The 24678-nt window shown below is 31.7% G+C and overlaps 1 protein-coding gene across 2 annotated transcripts in view; it reads right to left on the minus strand.

The window, feature by feature from the left end:
- LOC123720223 (octopamine receptor beta-2R) overlaps positions 1-24678 on the minus strand; it is a 58148-nt gene that overhangs the window by 11516 nt on the left and 21954 nt on the right. Inside the window, exon 2 of one of the 2 annotated variants that reach the window (XM_045676761.1) lies at positions 11966-11984. The exons of the other annotated variant lie outside the window; for it this stretch is intronic. The gene's annotated coding sequence lies outside the window, so the exon portion shown is untranslated. The remainder of the gene's footprint in view (positions 1-11965; positions 11985-24678) is intronic. 2 annotated transcript variants of the gene reach the window in all.

The following is a 24678-nucleotide window of genomic DNA, read 5'->3' on the forward strand; positions in this document are numbered from 1 at the left end:
GTTGGAGTTCATATCGGTTTGTAAAGCCACCCAATCTAAGAAAAGACCTACTGTGACTCTCAACACTAAAGTCCTGCATCGTAAGTAAGTGTCCATGGGCGGCAGTCATATCACTTAACATCAGGTGAGCCTCCTGTTACATAAAATAATAATAATAATAAAAAATAGTTTGTAATAATTCGATACTTTGCTGATTTATGAAATCAAGCAGTTAAAATTTTCCTTAATAACATACTCTGACAATAATTATTACAACCATAATTTTTTTTTGATTCAGCTTGGATACCGGAAATTTAATTAGAGAACCAACGAAACGGCAATGGAATAATAAGATGATTAGTATATTTTTGTTACACCGTAACGAATGTCGTGACAAACAACCATACAGGACTTGTAAATCCGGTGTCGCGTGTCCTGGCTTAAACTGCTGAATACAACAAAAACTTATACCATTATTTCGTAGCTAATGCTAAATTAATGTCTTGGGAATGGACGTCAGTTACACCGTTTTAAGCTATACTTGAATAAGTTTTTCATGTAGTGTTGTCTTTGGTTAACATAGGTTTTACACATTGAAAGAAAAACAATTTTTTAACCGGATTAAAGCTATTTGTATTATTATATATAGAGAACACCGTGAGTTATTTCTGTAAAAACCCGTCATCTTTTAGTCGATACCAACTCCGGGGAAATTAATACGGATAACGCAACTTTCTCTACAGCTGTGATACTTTTGATATTCAACACCTTTTGTCTTCAGTCACCGCGACCACGCACGTTGTAAAGCACGTTGCGAAACGTTGGAAAAATTTGAATTGTATAATAATACAAATAGTTTTAATCCGGTTAAAAAATTGTTTTCTTTCGAGTTTTTCATGACTTGTGGGTACTAGAGTTGCTCGTTAGTGTCTACATTAATATATCAATGTTTTAAATCAGACTCAGGTCGTAGGTTCGGTACCCAGCTGTGCACCAATGGATTTTCTTTCTATGTGTGCATTCAACATTAGTTCAAACGGAAAACATCGCCAGGAAACCAGCTTGCCTTAGACCCAAAAAGTCGACGGCATGCGTCAGGCACAGAAGGCTGATCACTTTCTTGCCTATTCGATTAAGAAATAATCATGAAACAGACACAGAAATCTGAGGCCCAGACCTAAAAAAGGTTGTAGCGCCATTGAGTGATAATTGAGAAATAAATATCGATTCTAAGTTTTGGACTGAGCTTTGTCTCCGCCTATTGAAGAAACCAACAAAATTCAGAAATAGAGCAATTCCAGAAAACCTAATTTCCCTTATGAATAAACTTATTGTAGAATACTTTTTAAAACATCAGCATAAAAAGTTGTTGTATATATTTTATTAACATTAGTATATAATAAATCTATTGATGTAAAAGTAAATTTTGTACGGCTTTAAACGTTGTAGAAAACAGAAAAAAGGACACACACATAATTTCCGAAAATAATCCGATTATATTTTGTGATAATATGAACCAGATTTATTTATAGAGAATGTCTTTGTCGACTCCATGCTTTCATAATATAAGTGGGGCTGGAACAGAAAAATATACGAAGACCTAATGAAAATATTTTGTATCTTGATACTCTTTTACGCGTAAAAGAATTACGCTAGTGATTATTAAGTAGTTGTCCTAGTCACAAATAATACATAAATTTCTTTCACGAAGAAAGTCTTGAATATCTTTATTATTAATTTAGGTTTTGTTTCTGGAATCTATGGTCTGTTTATATTCATATTATATATCCAACATAAAAATTGTATTTTTGATGTCCTTCGGTAGAAATAGCAACGAAACACTTATTTAATGTTATGAGGTTCTTACAAATTATACCGAAATCAGCTAATCCTTTATATTTAAAATCCCACATAATACCATAATATTGCTTGCAAATATTCCATACACATTTCTATCCCACGGTGGAAGTGATTTATGAATAATTTTCGTCAAAGTAATGTGTGTATTTTTTTGTATACAAAAGCTTTCTTGTCGTTACATTTCTGTGTAAATGCATTCCAGCAACGATTGTAGTGCGTGACTTAGAGAAAATGGGAATCACGCTATCGCCGCAAAACAGATTATTTGCTCTGCCATTCAACGGTTTAATACTATTGGTTAGTAATTTACTCAGCCGCAAAAAATACACTGTAATTTCTTCCTCAACTTACGTTGAGAAACTTCCCTCAAAGGGAAACGTTCCAACAAAAACAAAGCGAAATAAATGTAACATTAGAACATATATAAAAAGATCTATGCAATGGGAAATAATTAGTAAATCCTATTTATATACCAATTCTTATATACATACCCTTATATACATATAGATAAGGCGAATTAAAAAAATTGGTGCTACGAAGATCTAGATTATTAATTTAAATGTTCTAAATAAAATAGACATTTGTCAAAAAGATCCTTACTTCGAAATGACCCAGTGGGAAGAGAAAGATAAAATAAAAGAGATAGCAAGAAAAGATTGGAACATAGTAGCGAAGGTGAGAAACAATGAAAGAATTTGGAGGAGGCCTTCACTCCGGCGTAGGTACTATATATAATAACATAAACTTAGTGTGTAGGACTCGAAAACAGGCTACTTTATTTTTATTTATATTGTTAATTAAAACTATTGAGCATATTTACACGTCCTTAAAAATTGATATTATCTTTTAAATATGGAAAGCAGATACTATTTTATAAGCACTGAGCAACAAGAAATTGAACACTCTTAAAATCAAATATTCTGTGTCACGAAGGGCTGATGGATGGCTAAGGGACACATTGATTTGTTTTGATTTGATTTCATATATAAAAGTGAATATTTTAGTACAGGTAAATTAATCTGTTTTTGTTCTACTGTAGAAAATTGAAGTAAGAAATAAATTTTGGCTTAGTAATTGGCTATTAATTCTTTTTGCGAGTCTTTCTACAAAAGTGATATGACAAATATAAATGAAATAAATGTCAGTTTTTTTTTGTACTAAAAATACTGAAATGAGGTATATAATAGATAGCTCTGTGCCTACTTATTATTGTCTTTTTGTGCTTGTTGTTCCTAATACCTAGGAATGTTAAATTGCATATAACTTTGGAGGCGAAAAGTATTTTGTATAATATTCGCAATGTTTATCCACAAATGTACCGTTACGAAAATAAACTCGAAATGGAATCAGCAAAAATACATTTTCATACGTAAATAAGGCAATAACGCGAGTCATAAAGATGATTATTTGCGCAGAAATGAGAATAAATCGTCATATAATAAATGGTACCACAAAAGTAGTGTTTTATAGATTTATATAGAATGTTTAAGTACAAAGCCTTAATCCATTGAAAAGCGGTTTAGATAAACGGTGTAACACAATTATTTAAATTAAAAGATTACTTAAATAATGAGGGTGAAAATTTAATTTAAATATAAGCTCTGCAAAGACATGCAGTCTTCATAAGCCAACATTTATGCCCTTAAAATATTCTTTATTGGTGTCACTAAGTCCGTAATTTTATTAAGAAAATACACGATTACCCCGATGAAGTTTCTTAGGTGAATTTTGATGCTTTTCTAAGTAAAGTAAAACTAAAGATGCAGTGCAAAGGTATATCTTCTTCATATAGTCCAATCTCCTTGCGAAGGTTGGCGATCATCACGGCTAGCTTAATTATGGATGCCGCGCTTCTAAATGATGACTTGGTGCTTTGATCAAACCACTGTCTTAGAATTTTCAGCCAAGACGTGCATCTGCGGCCAGGTCTCCTTTCACTTTGATTTGTATGATTAGTTGTAGGAGCTCGTAATTTTTGGTGTTACGTAAAGGCAAATATTTCTATTAAAATTACATTCATTTACTTTTTTGACAAGAAAAATCTTACGCCGATCTGAAGTTCTATCAACGTGTCACCCGTTTATTGATTCAAAGTACAGCCATAACTATCGTGTAATATTTCTTTTACATAGCAATCACCTAACGAGAGATGAAAAACAAAGTATTTTCCAGCCGAATTCGCCCAAAGAGAAGTAAATCCAGCGCCTAAAATATGGAGTCACCTTGATACTTAAACTACGAACATGGCATAGAGTGAAGCGATTATTTAATTTATATTTAACAATGGGTTAATACATTCATGGCCGACGACACTCTATTATAATAAATAACAAGTGACTCTCACATTGTAATTAAAATTTAGGTAAATTAATCTTAGCTATTTTGTAGACGCAAAACATATGGCTACGAGAGAATCACCGAAAACATGATTATTGAATTATTCACGACAAATGCCAAACAGCACTGCCATTCATAAAAATACGTATAATAGACTCAATTAAATTGTAACATTAAATCTTGATCCCATTGAAACTTTTTTGGAAAACAAAATTGAGACAGATATATGTCTGAGTCGGTTTCTCGACAGGATTGAAAAAAGTATGCTTAACTATATTAATAAAATCGCTCTCCGCTCATCGTTACATCTAACCCTTAGCTAACTAGAATGGACATGTATACACACGCCCTGTAGTCATTGACCTAGAAAGCGTTATTGCATAGCAAGCGAGGCTTTTAAATCTTTTGCAATTTTCGCATCACTATTTCTTGCTCAGCCATCCCGGGTTATGTATTATGAATCGTGTTATATTAAAGTCGATATGCACCGATTTTTCACTTAAACGCTACATAAATATTACTTAGGGTTTATAAATGTTATTGATATTATTGACATAGAAACAAAACGTAAACACCAAATATCACTTGTAGTCATTAATTATTATCGTGATCGGCGAGCAATTAATGTCAAGTTACAGCTTGACCTAGCTGAGTGCCAAGCACTTCACTTAATGGCCTAACCTTCAGTGCATTTTCTGAAAATTTGGAACTATTTTAATCTTGCGTTATATTTAGCGTCTGATTATTGAAAAGTTTTTGTGTCCGCTCTGGTATCTTGTATGCAATTTATATGTATTTTGCAAATCATATTTTAATAAATTAGTAGAATATCTAAGCAGTATTGGAGTACGTACACGGATGGATTTACTTTCTATTGTGTGTATACTCCAATAATTATTTCCACGGTAAAGGCAAACATCTTGAGGATACCGGCATGGCTCAAACCCAAAAATTGACAGAACGCTACAAAAAATAAAAATGTTCAAGGTTCAATCCAAGACGATCTCCTCATCATCCGAGAGGGTCTCTGGAATATTTTTATATTATTCATCGATTTGAAATATAGTTTAATGTAAAACTTGGATTGTGAAGATTTTGCAACGTACACGTTTTTGTATTTACGATGTTCGTCGAACATTTTATTAAAGAGAAACATCTAGTTATATTAATGATTAAATGAAGTTTATTTCGCAAATCTTTAAAGCATATTCGTGCTTTTTCTGACTGTAATAACTTAAGTATATCAATGACGTGAAATACTTAATTAATATAAGTTATACGTATTGCTTAAGATGTGGAGGCTCCGATATTTTCAAATCTTTTATGTCTATTTCGGCATAACAATAAAAATTCTACGTACAATATACGCACATCGTCCGAAAAATCTACGACACGAATTATTTTAAGACTACATAGTTATTTGTGTATACATGAGAACTGATAGGCATAATATTTAATATTTGCAATAAACATTCTTACGTAACAATTTTATTACATAAATCTAAACTGACTAACTGACTGTAATAACTTAAGTATATCAATGACGTGAAATACTTAATTAATATAAGTTACACGTATTGCTTAAGATGTGGAGGCTCCGATATTTTCAAATATTTTATGTCTATTTCGGCATAACAATAAAAATGCTACGCACATCGTCCGAAAAATCTACGACACGAATTATTTTTAATTCTTACGTAACAATTTTATTACGTAAATCTAAACTGACTGACTGACTGTAAACTCTCGCATACACAGATAAAATAGTAGTACATTCTCCTTATCTGAAATTAAAAATTCCATTTTACACCGTGAGAGTGCTAAGCAGAAAAGTTGAATAGCGAAATTACAGTGGTTGTTACATTCTACAGAAATGCAAACACTGCTACGTTTTAACCTGATTTAAGTCTATCTAGTGCAGGTCGAGATTTTTTCGTATTCGCCGGTTTATTAGTATTGAACGAAATACTATGAATAGTAGAATGAATAGTAGAGTGCTTTTGCAAAAAACAACACGTTATGTTTTTTGAAAGCGGCTGAATACGTCGGAATATGGCTAAAAATTGAGTACAAAAATATTTTTATTATTAAAAAAGGTGTTATTGCCTGTCTTGTTCAAAGCTATCGAATTGTGATTGCCAAAATACAAACCCGCCTTTAAATGTAAATATTCCATATTCAGGATTTCTCTCTCATTTTTCGAAGTTATAGAGGTGAATCCCCTTTTTTTTCAAGAACAGGCATTTTCTCATTCTGCAATTATGATGTGTCTATGTCTATTATGATGATGGAATTCAGCCGCAGGTCCGATTATTTTTCATTTTTCCCTATCATAAATGCAGTTGAAGATTCTGAGGGACATCTCAGCGCAATGCCAAGGATCAAGCCAAGAGCGGAGAAGTCGACGAGCCGCTTTGCGTTGGATGCGAATAAATTAGGGTACTGGGGCGGGAGTGATGAGAACTGTACTGTGTACTCCATGAGGGGCTGAATTTGTGCTTAAGAAATTGAATGAATTAGGACTGCCGCGAGTCCTAGTTCATTCTCAAAACTTTTAATTATAACACATTTTACATAACATTAAGATTTATTGTGTGATAAGATAACATCAACCTATTGTGTCTCTAATGTATAGGGATCATATAACAATATACCCTATACAATTATTATTATAGCAAAATAAGTCATATGTTTTTTCAAAACCGTATTTCAATATACAAGTTTAGACTGTGAATGTTAATCTTATCTACTAGTAAATTATTAAAACTAAACTTATGCAATTATGATAATAATTATATCAATTATTATTATTTTTCTATCAGTAACACGTTTGTCTTTATTTATACCTAATTAACGATTGGTATTACGATAACACGGCGGCGATTTCTCGTCGCAATAACCTGAGATGCGGGTAAGTTTTTGACAGTTGTTTAATTAACTTTTGTTATAATTAGCGTGTCAGAAATAGGAATTGGTCCTGCATGCCTTGCATTTTCAATAAAATCTAAATTTGACTTCTTACATGTTCTTACTTTGAAACATACTAACCTGTGTAAATATTTCGTTGTAAGAATTTACCAAATTGATTCTATAGATATTATTTGTTATTTATAGTATTAAAAAAATTATTATAAATCTATGTATATATATAATATATATATATACATAGATTTAAACAAATCCTAAATGGTCCCGTGCTCAGTCTTAAATAAACTCGGTTGTAACCAAAGGGAACTATTATATATTCAAGTTACCACAGTGGTGACACTTTGATCGAATAATGTTAACTGCTAGATATTTCATTATTTAATTTTCCTTTAATCAGCGCTTCAGGTACAGGAGTTCATTGTTCATTCTAGTTTAAATTGCTTCTCAATAACCATGTTCCCGGGTATCGGTCAAAACTTTTTTAATCTACCCTCCGTTTATTGACCTGGAATTTTCTCGTTAATCTCCACTAGGCTCTGTCATAACAGTGAATCTTGCTTGTTTTTTAAATTCTAAATGCAAGTAAATTTAAATAAATTTAATTTAAATATTTTTTGTTATTATATAAATGTCATACTTTATTTTAATTTTACTTTAGTCTAACGTTTATTAGTTTAATAATTAATATATTTTTACATACTTATAAACAAATAATAAAATAATCTATTCGATTTGTCGTCGTGTAATAGCGTCGTGTTATAAATATACAATATTAATAAGTGACATTCTCAGCATAATGTTTTCCAAAAAAAATGAAATTTAGAATTATTATTCTATGAAAAAGGTTTTTCTATCAGTAATTCCAGGTCCTCAGACCAATTAGAAAACTTTTACAAATATTTTTTCTTAATAACTACAATTTGATTAACGTTCATAAAATAGCTGTTAAAGTTGATGGATCGTAAATTCCTAAGTGAAGTAATAAACTGGACAAGCGCCAAGTGTGTCTGCCCTAAGGGTTTTAATAAATAATTATCTCTCTTTATGACGATCAAATTATAGCTGAAACGTTTTAGAAACTTTTAAAGTTCTAAGCGTTAGGTTGTTTTTTGGTAGTTAACTCTAAAAGCGGGTAACTTTGAAGTGGTACCCAGTGGTAACTGGCTAATAATAATAATGCATTGCATAACCGCTGAACCAGTGTTTGTCTGTATTCCAGTTACTGGAAAGGTACGAACACGTTTTATGGTAAGAACACGATAGTGGCTGTTACGAAGAAAATATGTGAACTGAAATGATTGACAGTTGGCAGTTGCTTTTATCTCAAATACTACTCATCTGATTTTTTTGAAAATCAGACTAGAGAACAGTCCCAACTGATTTTGATCAAAAGATCATCTCAATATATCTTAAATTTTTCTGTTGTTATATTTATTTAAACTAAATCAAATACAGACCAAATGAAAACCTCCTTTTGTCACCTCCTACCACATATTACTATACATCACAGATTAAACAATTTGCGAGGAAGTAGCGAATGAGTACTGTGTTAAAACTGTGATGATTGTATTGACTGGGCTACATTAAAAAAACGCGGTTTTTTTAAAGTAAAAACACGTTCACAGAAAAATACGACACTATTTACAATGAATAATATTTTTCGTCATTATACGTTTGTATCCATAAAAGTCCGAACTAATAATAAATTATTTCTTCATTTAATGTCCACGACATTGGTGAAAATCGGTTTCACCTTGCAGTTTGCAAATCGATATTGATTTTTATAGTATAACTTAGCGATTATTTTCTGTTTAGCAGTCTTTTTCTATTAAGCCTTTTAATACATTTTTGCACTAAAAACTCTCAGGTGTGCAGATAAAAACTAAATATTTAATGTATCTGTTTTGTGATGATTTGTTTTTTTAATAGACTATATAGCCTGATACACGCCGTCGTCATTTTGGGTCTAAGGCATGCCGGTTCTCTCATTCCTTCATCGTACGAGCAAATGTTGTTATAGAATTTCTGTAGGGCAAAAGCCGAGAATCAAACCTACGATCTTTTCGAGAGTCGCTCAATGGCAGTAGGTCAACACTGCTCTATCTGCATCATCTGTTCAGAGCATGCTTTTATCGTCGGTCTACAGCGAGGTAATACTGTAAGCAATAAGTATTCTCAAATACAAATAACAGATAACGCAAGTTAAATTACTAAACGTTAAAGTTTTTATATTTATAGTATAGTAGAAGAAGTAGTAACGGCAGTAAAACAACGATTTAAGCGTTAGATTTCAGCTAAGCTTATGTAACTTATGGCTCTCAACTCTTAAATATTGAAAAGTTGTTAATAGAAATAGATAGAAGTATTTAATCATCCGGGTTAGGAATACCATACGTAAGCTATTAAATAACTCCGACGACTACATAGTCGGGGAATTATCTAGAATTATTATATTTAAAAAAAAAAGGTTTACAATTCAAGCCCATCAAGGTGCACATTGGTACATCGTTAATTTTTTAACCATTTAAATATACAAATAAAATGAACGCTTACTTTTAACATAATATGTAATATTGTTTATAGCAAATTTTATATGGGAGAAATAATTTTATTATTATAATTATTACTAAATAAAATTAAACAAAAAAAAACTCTTAAATATTTGTATTTATAATTTTTACTACCTCAACAAAAAAAACTTGCTAGACCCACGGCCGAATTTAGTGGAGGGCGACCGTGGCTTGGGGTCCCCACAATAGAGACTTCGGAAATAAAAATGTTTTAAACTCCGACTGGTCAACGCTAGTAAACCAATTTTCTTTTGATATATTTTAAATGTTGTTGAATACTAAAATAATCCTCGTTTTATGATAAATTATTAATTGAAAAACATAACTCAATTTTTATTCTTCATTTTATTTAGAAAATAATTTGGGGCCTCCTTTCTTGCCCTAAGGTCGCCTCTAAATCTGTATCTGGCTAGACCAATATTGCAACAAGTAAAAATTTATCTATAAGTAATAATTCAAATAAAATGTTAACATTATTACTTGTATACATGTACTGATTTCTTAATTGGCTATCATGGCAAGGAATTCCAATCAAAACATTGCGTGTACAGTAATGTTATGATGGATTCAATAAACAAAAGATCCAATTTTGTTTCAAATTGCTAAGATATAGGAATATCAATTTTATGGTTTATATAAGAAGTGAGCAATTGTTACACTGTAATATATTTAAGCATAAAAAAGTCTTTCATATTTCGATAATAAAGATAAGCTTTTTGTCCCGATTTAGATAAATCATGTACATTTTACTAATTATATAGTTTATATTCTTAACCTACCAAGTAATAATAAAAATTAAAAAAACAAATTTAAATAGTTTGGTCCCTGTGGCAGTGTACTTTGGCAATGTACGCTGACAGAATTTCCGCAGCTGTATTGCGATACTTATACGTTGAACCAAGAAGGCACTAGCTCTGGAGTGATCAGTACTATCTACCAGGCGTCAACTTAAATCTTTATTTAGCGCCTGTGCACTTGAAGCCCACGGCACAAGAGTCTCTATTTCAAAGGGAACAATGTCGAATTTGGAATAAATAAATCAATCGTTATACTACGAAACTTTTTCAAGTACTTTTCTATTTGCTTTGTTATTTCTTTATGATTGGACATAAAACAACGGGTGGTATTAATACACGAAAAATCTAAGCTACCAAAGATAATATCAGTTCTTAATGGTTGAATTATATGTATGTAAATTAAGTAGTTTTTCGCATACATCTATCATCAAGCTCGTATCGGTGTGACAAGCAGTCCCAAGCGCTGTTCACAGGCGATAAAGGGCATTATGGCTAATAAACTCAAACGGTTGACGTTATATTGTTAATATCAGATACCGAAATATCGGTACAACCTATGATTCGCTGTCATAAATATAAGTCTCAATTACAATTATTGTTTGACCGGTAAAGATATCGGTGAAAGCAGTTATTGTTTGAATAATAAAGTTAAACATATGTTAATGTATAAAATTAAATGTAAATTTAATATCTGAGTATCCGTAACCATGGTAACAAAGCTCCTATTTAGTCCACCTTTTACAATACAGCTGAATCAAACTATTGAGATGGTTGAAAAAGCTATCTTTCATTATGCTCACAACTATGTTTGAATGTAGATTACTAATTTAGGAGACATTAAATTTATTGATTATCCTCAGTTAAAGCAGCCTAGAATTGTAATTATGGAATTATTGGTAATAAATAGTTCAAATGCAAATTCCGTAACTGTGGTATCAACCGCGGCTTACTTCACGTTTACGATGTGGCTGGAATAGTTTTAGATTGTCGAAAAAGCTGCCAAAACGTTGTTTAAAGTTTACACATTCATTCTGTTCAAATTTGTAACTTGAGGTTTGATTATAGATCATTAAACTATGAGCCATTATTGAATCTGATATTCACGTCTAACATCAGAACACGTCACTCACTGCAACAAAAGCATAGGGGCGGAATCGCGAGACGGCTAGTCGAGTGGGGAGCCTATGAATATAAGAAATATAAATAGACTTTTCCTAACAAGATAAAACTAGATAAGTATCAAAAATATATGAACAAAACGTTTTTTAGGGAAATTAAAAAGAAAAAAAAATTGAGCATCTCTCATACTCGTAATTGTAATTAGGGGATATATACCTAGTTGAAATGCAAAATTATGTATTTTTTATTCCATTATTTTATTGCCTATAAGTGTACAAACACAGAAAGGCTTAGAACATGTGCTTTATTTTTAAAAAATCACTAAGTAACACAGAGAAGTGCTAACACGGAATTATTCCACCTTTCAACACTTACCATTCGTATCTCCGAGTATCTGTAAAGAAAGATTTTATGTTTAATAGATTTCCAATGCCACATTTTTTTTGTTTTTTTTATAGATTTACATATTTAGTTATAATAAAAAATACATAATAGCTAAAAATTTAATTTAAATTTAACCCATCAAACTTATTTTCTTAAAAACAAAGCATTAGACATAAATACAAAAAATGTGTGCGTGTACTAGTTTACACACGTAAGAAGTGAAACTTCTTTATGACCTTATTTTTCGAAAAATGCGCAATACGCAACTTTACTATACACAACTTTACAGAAATTGGTTAAATAAGATAAAATTTAATAAAAGGCCTTTATTACCATAGACATAAATACAAATAATACAATTATTTCATTTTACCTTATTACTACTAAGATTATTACAGAATTTCATTAATGGTAAAAGATTTATTACTATCATTGTTATTGTTATGATATATTTTTGTTATTAATGGCTTCGAATCTCTTCGAATCAAACGTGGTAGGGACAACAAAACGTGTAACGGAAAAATGTGACGCGCGTTTCATTAAAAAAACAGTGGCACTACAACCTTTTAGGTTAGAGCCTAAGATGTCTGAATCTCTTTCGTACTCATTTATTTTCCAAATAGGCAATTAGGTGATCAGCCATCTTTCTGATACACACCGTCATCATTTTGGGTCTAAAGCATGCCGGTTTCCAGGTGATGTTTTCCTTCATCGTGCGAGCGAGTGTTAATGCGCACATAGCCAATACCATTGGTGGAAAGCAAGCGATCAAACCTACGACCTCCGCGAGAGCTCCAAGCTATTCCATTACGGCCCTGACAAAGAAACAATTTTATTATAACACAGCTTAAGTATTAAACTAGGCATTGTTCATTATAAATGAGCATGTCTTCGTCTCAGATGAAATAATGAAAAATAAATGAGTACTGTCTGGGATCGAACTAACCAAAGACGCTGAAGAATGGCACGTCAAAACACTACTGTCTTTAACAATATTAAATTTTTATCAGAATTTCATGGGTTAATATTTTTTTCTTTAATTAATGATTAAATTATATATTATAATATTTAAATAAAGTATTTGTAATAAAAGCAGCGCGGCTCATGGAATATTCTTTCTAAGAACGCAATTACGGTGAAGTTAAACATAGTGAGCCAGCATGTCACATTTTTTTTTATGTAAACGGGCAGGAGGCTCACCCAATGTTTAGTGATATCACCTCCTATGGACACTCACATTGACAGAAGCCTTTTAAGAAATGATACGCTCTTTTCTTCGTCCGTCGACCATAAGTCTCAAATACAAAAATCGATAACGTGTCTCACACATAGAAGGCTGAGGATCTGAGGTTAAGACCGTGGATTCTTTATATACTAATAAGGCTACATTATTATGAACATGCCTTTTCTCATCAAAAAGCATTGCAATTCTACAAAGTCGCTTATACGCAATTTTTAACTTTGTAACAAAAGCTTTCAAAGCAAAATTGTAAAAATTTTAAGTTTGAAAACAGTTTTCACAGCTTTCATATATCGTTATATACTTCGTTAGGTTTCACATTTTAACTGGAATAGGGTTCTCTTTGGTATTTAATGTTGCCATAAATATCTTAGTACGCATTAAGATAAAAGAAAAAGATTTTTTAACAAAAATACGTTAATAATGACTTTTTGTCCCCCGATCATCGTGACATCAGCGGTTTATCTTGACATAACGCCATCAAAATTAAAAACAAAAACTTCAGATACAGTGGTAGAGAGTATTTCTATTATCACTGCACTGTTGTCGCGCTATAATAAAATAATATATTTAGTTATGGAATAGAGATGTATCTGCGCATACTCTTGAAGATTGTCTTTATAGAGTTGCCGGGTTATAAAGTTACCGGGCTTATCTGATCCGGAGAGCTTTATTATTAATGACCCTGTTAGTGAGAGAATTACTTTAATACATCTTAATTAACAATACACATTTTGCAGATTTTGTAAAAAAATCCTTTTCAACAAAATAATCCCGAAATCTATTTTTCAAATTCAGAACAAATTTTATGTTTCATTAAAAATATTTTTTATTCTCATAACCATTTGTTACGTCCAGAGCAAAATTGCTAAGCGGCCATTTAAAACTGCTAGTTCAGATTTGTCGACTTGCAACTGAAAATTTTGTATTTTTCATAGCAAGTCAGTTACAATGAAAACATTATTTTACTATATTAAGGAAAAGCAACTTTGTTATAAGTAGATTAGATATAATTGTGGGCTGAAAGGGTGGATCTTCGACCAGTCTAACCACTGACCGGCCCTTAAGCCCCAATGGGTACAGTCAAGAAGTTGTTAGTTAGCGATTGGATTAATTTTGTTTAACGTTTCAGGGTATGACGTTTGTAGATGTTTATTATTACACTACATGTTTATTGTTTTGCGGAAATCGAATCCAGTCCATGGTGAATAACATGGTGAGACTGTGAAAACAATTTTCTTTTCTGTGAAAATAATTACTGATTTCTATTATTTATTTAGAAATTTAATAAAACTGCTAATGTATTCAAACAATATAGTAATGATACTACTATATATATTTTGTTTAACACAAAGTTTACTATAGAAAATATTTTTCTGAGAACAAAGCCTCTAATATTGCAACGTAAAACGATTTATAAGTGCATTTCTCCTGTGTATTTAATCACCTTTACAGTTTCCGATTTGGGTGTGATCCGATTTTACGCGTTTATTAAATGCTATGCAAAATACATTTTTGTTTTTTAATAGTTCTATTAATATAGTGATATGTAGTCTTCGTATGATTTCATAAATGTTTATATTTGGGTGCTGCTATATAGATCTCAGCTTTGAAAGCTCAGACAAACAGGACAGTACTTTTAGTTTGATACTACTGTATATCTACTAAGTTATGTAGTAGTTATACTTAGATAATGTTGAGTAATTATTAAAATAACCTGTCAACGAAGAATGGAACGCAGTGTAGTATTATTTTTAAAACTAAAGGACGAGAAAGGATTTACAGAGACAAAACAAAAATTATTGATACGAAAAATAAGGGGAAATCAGCGGAAATGGAAAAAAATATAGCTAATTTTGTATAAAAGGATGTAGCTTTTGATATAGTATTATTTCAAGGAATAAATGAGGCTTAATTATTATTATATAAGAAATTATAAAAATTCCTTCTGTAGAACAGTATATAACTATAAACACAGAACTTCAATACAATGCCAACGTTATCTTGTTTACCACATCGTGTCGTATAGAATAAAAGTACATTTTAGCTTCCAGTTTTTCCATTAACACAGTTATGGAGCTGTCGTTTGTGGATTATAAGTGAGAACAGTTTCATTTAACGTTCGTTCTAAAATAATGGTTTACTTTAAGTTTTAATTAAACAATTTGTCCAGTAAATTAAAAATGTCGAGTTATATAAATGGTAGTATAATAACGCAAAGCTTAATTCCATGAAATTGATAGTATAGCAGTTGAAATATTGTTAAAGATAAAAATATAATACGGACATATAAGCTTTACTTATGGATTTATTACGATATATAACCTCTATCCCGGTCATTAAATTCGTCAATGGAACTGTACTGTATACCATAATCACGTGGCGTTAACGACGCCCAGAGGAGACGAGTATACAAAACTATGTTTTAAAATTTATTTATTATTTTTTATCGATTTTTTAACGATAATTCGTATAACCCAGTTATATAATCAATCACTTGCTGTGATTAATTAAATATGCCTTCCAAGTAGTGCTTATATTCTTGAAAATCAATCAATCACAAATATAATAAAACAATAATAATCCAGTGGCGCTTTAACCAATACAGATTTAATACGTTTCGTTGATCATTTTTATTTCATAGACGTAGTAGGTGATCAGTCTTATGTGCCTGACCCATGTAGATTTTTGTGTCTATGGCGTGCCGGTTTCCTCATGATGTTTGCGTGCACTGTAGGAGAAAGTGCGTACATCAAATTAAACATAGGTCCACAGCTGTGATTCGAACGTTCAGGGTTGAGAGCCACTAGACCAACATTTTTAATTGGTTAATATAGTATACAAATTTTCATGACCCTTTGGAATTCCTTTAAAAACAAATTTGTAACCCTTTGTAGAAACTTCAATATTTTTGGTATCAGCAAACTTGAAAATTTGAATAGTTGAGGAGACTTGATTTAAATTGATTAGACTTTCAAATGCTCGACCACAAGGAGGTTTACTAAAACCATAAAATATTGAATATTAATTGGATATTTTAGCTAACTACAAACGTGGTAAGACGATGATGAATTAACTAAAATTACAGAGAATACCCAGAGAACACGTTATTGGTATCGTTTTTATACTCATCAAATTGAAACATCGACTCGAAACAACATAGACGTTGGAACTTGAAGACTATGAAATCTTTTTTCAATGCAAACATTGTTATTATTATTTAATGTATTACCTAGAATAGCGTTCCACAACACAGCGTGACGGAAAGGGGCTCTCTGACGCGCACAACCTTTGTGGAACCAGCTGCTGTTGCCAGATATTTCCAAATCTACGACTTAAGAGCCTTAAAGAAGAGCGTGCCTCAAAGGTTGGCAACAGACACGCAAGCTCCCGTCGTTGTAGTTATCTATGGGCGCTTCTTTCTTTGTATTGAAATAAATATAAAGTGGACTGGACAGTGGGACGCGGAGTCGAATTATCGAAATATCCGAAAAAACATACTAGTATTTTACGATTTATCAATTAGATAAATATTAAAATCGTATTAGTCTAAATATTTCTTTTATTTCAAACTGTATATCTAGTTTTCGTGTCTGCCATCAATAGTCATGGTAGACCTGGAATTTTAAGAAAACATATGAAATAGTTCAACGAAGTAGATGTTTGTATAAATCACAATTTAATTGATAAAAGTAATAATTTAGAATAAGTATTTCTTACCTGGATTTTAATTAAACCTGTTTAAAAACAAAAAAATCTAAAACTGTCTTGCAGTATCGTATGAGTATAAAGAAGTTGATAAAAAATCAAGAAAGTTAAGCTACGTGGAAAACAGTGGATAAAAAACAAGAATGAATCTGTTTTAACAAAACCATCAAACCGGCCGTAAAATAAATTTAGACAATCGTTTAATAAAATTATGAGTTGGCGCAAGCCTTCTGCGGTCACATTACGGCCCAATATAGTATGTTAAATGGGTCACGAATTAAACGTTAATTTAATACGCGCTGTACATACTAATGAAATGTCTGTGCTATATATAAGGAATCAGTAGAATCCTCGTGTTGGTACATTGGTAAATATATTATATATACATATGTAACCGCTAAGACGAGTTTTAAATTTGAGAGATAAGTGAAGGAATTAGGAGAAGCTCCACTTCTTCGATATTTAGGAAAGTAATAATAGTTAAAATTAATTGCTGAAAGCCAGCAATTAGCGGGAGGTGGCAGGTCAGGGAGCGCTGGAAGTTTCTTGTTTCGAAGACCCAGACACTTTAGACAGGAGTGAGTGTAATTAAAAATGGATAAATACAATACTAAATTAAATTTTAAAAGTTTGGTAACTGTGGCAGTATCTATTTAAGGCTGACTGGAGTGAGGAAAGCACCAGCTCTGGGGTCACCAGTTGATAATACTGGGCGCCAATCTTTAATTAGCGCCCGTCCACTACATCCGCAAGTCTCTACACCGAAGAAAAAATCAAAGTTGAAGGAATGACTTTTATATTTTGTCGTTTATTATTTTCGGCCTGCTCTGCGGCCGCGCTAGCTTTTGTTCTTATCTGAGGGAGGTGATATGGTGCTAACCTAGCTTCCTAAATTTAATTACAAGCTTAATCCTAATGAACTTAAAAATTATAAGGCATTTTTTTACTAAAAAGAAGTAGAAGGGTAAGAAAATTGGTTGTTTTTTATGATGATTGTTTGTTTTAATACATGATAAGATGTGACTAGGTTATTTGTAAAGCTACACCTATATATTTTAAGTATCACATCCTATAAGACTTTATTGAAATAAATGTCACGTGGTGGAAGTATGGTATCCAAATAAAGAGTGTTTATATAATTTATTTGTAGCGTCTATTCATTGACGATGATTGAGGCTATTGGATTACCTATTTTTAATTTAATTTGAAACCGTGGAAGCTTATACAATTCGTCATTCAAACATTTTCCTCACTCACTATAACACATAGACGGGTTTGTTCGAACACATAACTAGAGAACGGCTGGATAAATTTTTATGGTTTTTGATGTGTTATATTTGGCTTTGAATTCAGAATAACAATAAAAATAAAAATAGAAAATTGTCCCAAAAAATCTAATACAAGATGTTTTTCGTAACTTGCATTCATTATTTAAATAAAGGTTATGTAAATAAGGACATATACACAATATTCGGATAATGGCGAACATTGTGTATATATAGATGGGTATAACTTTGTATATATGTTAAGCGTGCGTTCAGACTTTCATAAAATCATAAATTATGTTCACAGCTTGTAATTTTATATAATCTTGTAATATTTTAAAATTAGCTTTCCATTGGTCGTTCATTTAGGCCCTTTAGCATAGCCGGGGATCGAACGCACGACCTTAAGTTTGAAAATTACATGTGTCATTAACTACACTTTACCTAACTATATTATTTATAAATATTTTTATTATTACATCTCAATCATTAAATGTGCTTTAGAATTTATTACTAAGCGTTATTAAAATCTAAGTCAACTAAGCATTTTCTATTGAATTTTATTTATACTCAGCCGTTTAATATCTCCGAAGAAGGTTATTCGCATTCCACAAGACTTGCATTCAAGAATATAAGGCCGAGTCAACAATAAATATGAGTTATGATGTCAGAGGGAAGATACGCTGAAAAACCTTGTAGTATGGCGCTTGCCCCGTTGTTATGTAACGCACGATGTTATAAAAAAAATGAGTTCAATTATGTCCACCAAAGGTTTTAAAATCCCGGTAAAAAGGCTTGTGACTTCTTACCTCAATACGTGCCCTCACTCCTGAACAAATAAAATAGTTAATCCCTATTAAACTATTTATTTACTACATATTCTAAGACCTTTAATACAAACCTATGGTTATTTTTTAACATTGGAAGTGAAAAGAAAAATACCCACGGGTTTAATTGTGATAACTTTTAGCGGTATAAAGGCAAAACACTTAAATTCATTTGGAAAATTCAGTAAATAACAAATACAAAATAATTTATTTACGCCATTTGTCATAGTGTTTATCCCGTACAAAATGGCGTCGCGCTGTTTCCCGCCAAAATAATTAAACGTTTCAATCTCTGCTTCACAAACGCGGGGTTATTATAATTTTATGCACCACAAATAACTGAGAATGTATATTTTTGAATGTAATTAATCAAATTGTATTAAAGTGCATTGTTATTTTTAAGTAAAGGAAATGTTAAAGTTAATGATTTCTTACGCAGTCAGAAAATATTTACATTATAATTAGTCTAGTCATAAAACTATTTCAATTGAAATTAACGAAATGTTACATTTGAATTTAGAATCTGTCATTTTTAAATCATTATTCATTTGGGTTTTCTCATTTTGGCGCCAATACATTGTACAGTATTTGGGATATTCAAATGGTGTGGTGATAAATGCAATTTTTAAAACTCCCCATACGCTTGGTATTAGTAAAATGTTTGTGTACTGAGCTATTAATAGGTATAACGAGTCCTGCCCTGTTTGTGACGGAAAAAGATCCGGCCAGCCACGTAGTGTTCCTATGAAAAAGGTGGTCAAAGCAGTAAGGGAAAGAATTCGAAGAAATCCTGTCCGAAAGCAAAAGATCTTATCTTTATGGCTAGACTAGGTATATAAGTTCAACACATTATACCCAACAGAAAACAAAAATGTCTTTTGCTTTCTTGCTAAATTACATTATGTAATTTCTACTATAAAAGATAATTTAAAAAATGATACAAAAAAGTTTTTATCTCCAATTGCTTTGATACTGGCCACTTTTTGGCCTTTAAAATAAAAAAAAGAAGTAATGACAATGATTGCCTTCTTTTTTCCATTCTCCATTTTTATTTTCCAGGTGTACTACAAAGCACTATATAACACTTGGATGAAAGCGTTAAAGCAGACAAGAAGCATGTGCCAAACGAGTTCCCTTTATGTACATATATGTATTGTTTTCGCTCAATGCTCGTTCGAACAAAGGTTGTTATAGGAGCGTGATAAAGTTCTGTATAGGGTATGAAGGAGGAGCATTTCTCGTCATTGATAGCCCTTCTTTACCTGACATGCCTTAAGTTTCGGGCCATGACTATATATTCGCGATGTTTTCCTACAACTTACAAACAGGTTTCCATTGGTGTATGGCCGGTCAAACTCAATTTGGGTTAAACAACGCTACGAGCGTGTTGAACAACAATTATTTTGAATTAAAATCAGTTTAATTAATGTCCTGTATACTCTCATTAACGTTATGAGATTACCAATATTCAGTGCAACCAATCCTGGACACGCAATTGCAAAATGTTATTATGCGAAAACATGCAAACTCAGCGAAAATACCTAATCTCCATTAATCATGAAAGTTCTGTATACAAATATTATGTTTATATCTCTGATTACAATGGTTACGTTGTAGCATGAAACAGTTACATTCCGTACATATTCTTCAAAAAAAATTTGATGCACTTAAGTCATACTTAGCCTGGTTGAATTTTAATTATTTATTAATCATTTTTGTGCTTTTATTGAATTATTACTAAACTTTTGAAATAACTTAAGTAATCGTTATCTCTAAATTATGACTTTGTGTATGTAAGCCATATTTATAGCAATTTATAGATAGTATTATAAGACGAGAGCTGAAGACAAGAATGAAGCAATTGTTTGACCCTTTCAGCTGGAATGTTAAATGTCTTGTGAAAAAAGATTAGACAACGATTCAGCAACTAGTTAATATTTCTGCTTGATTGACTTTACTACATCTTACCTAATCTTGAAGGATGTTTACGACACCCCGGCATGAAATAGGGTGAGTTTGTGTTTATGACCGTGGGTCCCGAAAAGCGATTTCTTTTTTCTCTATCGCGTCTAACAATTTTGTTTTGGGATTGGTATCTCCCTGTTGGATTTGAGGGCCTTTATAGTCGTTTTGGGATGCGTAGCTTGGGGTCTCCTGCAAGACTAGGAACGCGTCTTGGGTCATCGCAGGGTGGTCAAAACGGTTCATTCCTAAATCGTTTAGAATATTTCTAATTTAATGAGCCTGAAGATTTAGTAAACTCTTTAATCGTGACATTGTCAACGTCCTTGGATCATAATTTTAGTACATAAATAGATGACCCGGTGAACTTTGTATCACCTCCATATATTTTTGTCCAATCTTAATATAAATTTTTTAAAACAGATCAAAGAGATCGGACGCCATACTATATCTATATTTCTGAAGGAATGTATTAATATATGACAACTTAGTGACAATTCATATTTCTAAAAAGACAAGCGACATTATCGTTTTTAGTATTTTCATTTCCTATTGTTTATCTTGAAATCTTCCTTGAACTTCCGGAAAATATTAATATATTAAGATCATCGAATCGGTCTTGCAATTCTCGAGTTTAGCAAGACAAACGAACAGCAATTAATTTATATATAGATCATATAATGCAAGATCAAGTAAAGATATATTACGGATACTCATCAACACAGATACTACAGTAAAAAGTTTTATATGTAATAATATCCCGTAGGAAAAAGTTACGTGTTAAGGTCGGTGGCGGTTTTTGAAGGGATGTTCTAATGTATGTTGAATGAAACTTTTTGTTTGAAGCTGCGTGTCAACTGGCTTTAATTATTTAAAACACGAGCTTATACTAACTAACATAATATTACCGCTGTGTGGAACCAGCTACCCATTGAATTATTTAATTTAATTCCACTAAGGGTCCTTTAAGAAAAGAGCGGACAAATTCTTAAAAGGCCGACAACGCACTTGCGAGCATTCTTAAAATGTCTGGATGTCCATTGGCGGCTGTATCACTTAAAATCAGGTTAACCTCCTGCCTGTTTACCGACTGTTACATTAAAAAAAACTATATATGTTCTAATACTTTATAATATTATTATACACTAGATCGACAAAGCCAAATATTAAACAGCTATTTAAGGCTTAAACATAAAAAGTACGATCCAAAATATCTTATCTAACCTAAAACGTTCTAAAATTTGTCTTAAATCTAGATTAAGCCATATTTGCTAGTTCGTGACTTTAGTATGCCTGACTCAGTATACTTCAGCCACTCTGGTTTATCTGACGTCAATGGAGGCGAAGTCCATATATTTTTATCTACCTTAGGGTTGCGGCGCTGGATTAACAAAAAACTAACTTGATATATAAACTTATATTAAAAATATCGGCTCAAATATTGGCAACTTGACTAATTTATGGTTTCTTAAATCTAAGTGACACGTTGTTACCTATTCGGTATTATCGGAAACAAGAATGTTATATTATATTACAATTTATGAGTGTGAGAAAAACTGAAGAACTTCTGAAAACTGAATTTTGGCTTCAAGTGTGCGATGATTGCTAACATTTGGTTTGCGATTCTAATTCTTATATAACGCCATGTAATTTTTTTTAATTATACTTTTCTATTATATGGCAAAAGAGTTAAAAAATCCATATTTTCCTAAGTAATAAACAAACATACAAATATCCAAGTTACTTAGATTTTCATCACTCATTTAAAGGAAATATCCTGAGTCGTTACAAGAAACCAATTATTGTACATTCGATTTAGTTTTTTGGATAATAGTTTTCCTGTTCCACTTAAAAAATCACAAGGGAAGCTGCAACTAAACCAAGCGAGAAATCATTGTTCCATTTGTCCAATCCATTAAACTAATGGAGGCATTGTTTTAAATAAAGCCTACTTGTGTGATAGTGTTTATTTATTAAAATCCTATTTTAAACTAGACCCAGTTCTTGTTTATCTCGGCAATTTATACACGCGTAGCGCCCATTAATAATTATAATAGTAATGACCTTAAAAACAGTCCTACTCAATATATAGCACAGGACTTTTATTTTACAGTGCTTAGTATCAAAAATAGTCTCAGCCAAAAAATATGCAGGCAGTATGAGAATTAATACATTTTACAACGTAAAGTTGCGTAGTATGTTCTTAAATTATTATAATAAGCCACCGAAAGCCAAAGTCACCCCATGGATCTCCAGATAAAAGAAATGTGGAAGGTTTCTGGGGAGAAATACATGGAGAATGCAAGAACAGGTCAAAATGGAAAGTTCAGGTAGAAGCAAATTTGGATAAAGCAAACGGATACCTATAATGCAGGACACGAATACTATGGAAATAACAATAACTAACGTAGACTTAGTATAATAACAAAACTAACACCCGTTTCTTCTTTTATAGTGGTATTTAAAGTGGCTTTATTATTATTACGTATATCTAGGAAAAATAATATCATCCAAAGACCAAAAAGATCATAACATAGAAAGAAGAGTATCTTATGTATGTAGTATGTACCTACTTAAAAGTAAAGATTTTCCAATCGAGGTAGTTAAGAAAAGGGTGTGACGTCGTAGTTTCTTGTATCTTTTAAGCAAACATGTTTTAGATCTTTTTTTTTTATTTAGATTAGGCTAGATCATCGTCAATTCGACTAATCTGTGACGTGACTGACGTATAAAAATCGATATTTTTATGATGGATGTTTTACCTTTGTTGTATTACACTTTAAGAGTAACCTTCGAGAGTTCCATAGCACGAACTATGACTCCGTTATGTCCATCAAACATGAAAAAACAACAATCGCGTTAACTGTAGGGTCTTTGGTGTTATGTATCTGTTTTGTGATTATATTTATCATAAGCCTTTCGACCGGGCATATTTTTTACTTATTAAGGAAAAAATATCACGAACAGAAATTTCAGGCCAAAGTCTAAAAGGTAGCGTCACTGTGTTGTTGCTATCTTGGATACGCCACCTCTTGTTGAAAGAATAATAACTCTTTCTTATATCATCTATTATATATTCGCAGCCGTCAAATGATACAAAAATTGTAATAGGAATATAGCTATAAATAATCAAGAGTATTTATATTGTTACGCGACGCTATAGTCCACCGTCTGGCCGCGTTCCAAAACACAAATATACTGAGAAAATATGATATTCGCTGATAAATAAACTTCGTTTTTTGTCATTTAAATTCTATAATTTTATTAAAATTTATACATAGTCACATCATATAACGTTGCTGTGAACTGTTTTAATGATTGGTGACTAGGATACGCTAAACTTATTACCGATTTCAATTATTAATTGAATGCCTGGTTTTGGCACTCTGTAACAAAAAATTCTGATGACGTCAAACCCTTCTTAGTCTTCTTCGTTAGTCGTGTTCGTTAGTCGCTTCTCTTAATTATGATGTAGAATCGCTACTTCCATAGTTTTCCTTGTACTTCCCTAATAGTCTGGGGTTTCTCCCTAATAATAAAATGATGCTAGTAACGCTTATTGCTAAATTATTATTACGTATTTCACTGTGTTTTCTATGAAATATAGAAATCTGTTTCGACTTTCTATTTAATGTTTGTTCGTACGTGTTTAAAAGTATTAAGCACAGGGTTATGACTAAAATTTTATATATGAAGCAAAAA

This window comes from Pieris brassicae, chromosome 2, assembly GCF_905147105.1.
Source record: "Pieris brassicae chromosome 2, ilPieBrab1.1, whole genome shotgun sequence".
Classification (NCBI taxonomy): Eukaryota; Metazoa; Arthropoda; class Insecta; order Lepidoptera; family Pieridae; genus Pieris; species Pieris brassicae.